Genomic DNA, 1,796 nt, shown 5'->3' with positions numbered 1-1,796 from the left:
GGTCTGGGACGCAAACCGTGGTTGACTACATGGGAGTCCAGCGACATAGCCATTACGCTAACTGCTGGTCCCCACATCTAGCTATTTTTAATACAGGATCTTGGTATGTTTCCCAGGACAGCCTTGAGCTGTTGATACTTCTCCCTCAGCCTCTCCAATTCACTGGGATTATAGGCAAGTGCCACTGCATGGAGCCTTTAGGCTGGACTGAGAATCCATTCCTGGCCTCTCTTGTGAGCCCAGCATGTGGAGCATAGTATTTTAGTAACAATAACAACAGGTGTCACTATGACTGGGCCAGGAAATTTGACTTTTATTATCAATGAATTAGAAAACTATTAGAGGATATTAAGCAGGGAAGTTATTATTATGGGTCCTTCACCCATGTCGTTCCTGCATTCCCTTAAAGATATGCAGATGTCATATAATAATAGATAATTTCTTTTTAAGTATGTCTGCATAGCAAGCAGCCCTGGACGACAGAATTGCTTCCCATCCTGGAGCAGATTTTGTTTATATTGCAGGACAAAAAAGAGATTTCCACCTGGAAAGAAGGCAAGGCAGTTTGTCAGTAGTTATTGTATAATTACAGGCAAGCCTCTCCTAAATACACCTCATTGCATGTGTGGGCAATACCTGGGCCTCCACGTCATCCTGTCAAAACTAGGGCTTAGGAAAAGGGTACAACAGTGTTACACTGACTAGTGCCATTACGGTGAGCAAGGCATTATCTTTGGTTTCTGACTCAGTAGTCTTGCATATTCTGCCAGTATCTATGAAACTGCAGCAGGCCGAGTTACTAGCTTGTTAGTAAGATATGTTCTCTTTACCCTCACAGTTTTTGTCTTGACAGTTATCTGATTTATTTACATTTGAAAGCACCATTCTGGTTGGTATGTGGAAAGCACAGGGTAGGAGGCCAACAGGGGAAGCAGGGAGACTGGTTAGTAGGCTCTTGCATTAATTTTGGAGAAAAATAATGGTGACTTGGACCAGGGTGGTGTGTGTGTGTGTGTACTTGAACTAAAGGATTTAGTAATGAAGGGAAGAGAGAAAGAGAAGCAGCAAAGATGATTTCAAGGTTTTTGGTTGGAACAATAGGATACTAAATGGAGAAGACTGTAGAGATCTTGGGGTGGGATAGGGGAGTTAGGAAGTCCATTTTGTTCATGTTAATTTTAGAATGACAGGTGGCCAATCAAAATGTAAATATACTATATTCACATATCATTCATCTGCAAACAGACACATAGTAAGGAATATGGCAGTTAGGCATGTGGGTTTAGAGTTCAGAGAAAAAGTCAGTGAGAAGAAAACATATTTAACAGTTATTCATGTGTAGATGATTTATAAATCCACAGGACTAGATTTGAAGAGTGTAGATAAAAGAGAGAAAACGTCTGAGGACTGAACCCTACGTCCCTATAATATTTATAGACTCAGTAGGTAAAAGAGAGCAATAATAAAGGAAGAAAAGAACCAAGAAGAGGTGGTGTTCCGGAAGATTTGTGAAGAAAATGTTTCAAAGAGGGAGTGATCAATTGTGTCAAATGCTGGTGACAGTTGAGTAGGATGAGGACTGTTGATGTAACAATGGTGTGGCAATTGGTGACCTGACAAGAGTTTTTAAGTGGTAAAAAGCAAAAGCCTGTGTCGAGTAGGTTAAGGTGAGGATGATGTATAGGACAGAAAATTAATCTATAAAGTGAAACAGAAATAAAGCAATAACTGAAGATGAGTATGGAAACAAGTCAGTTTTTTTTTTTTTGAGATGTTATGTTGTATGCTAAACGTAA

Source organism: Tupaia chinensis, unplaced genomic scaffold (assembly GCF_000334495.1).
Source record: "Tupaia chinensis unplaced genomic scaffold, TupChi_1.0 Scaffold000127_2, whole genome shotgun sequence".
Lineage (NCBI taxonomy): Eukaryota > Metazoa > Chordata > Mammalia > Scandentia > Tupaiidae > Tupaia > Tupaia belangeri.
The sequence above is the reverse complement of the archived record's forward strand: the minus strand, read 5'-3'. Positions refer to the sequence as shown.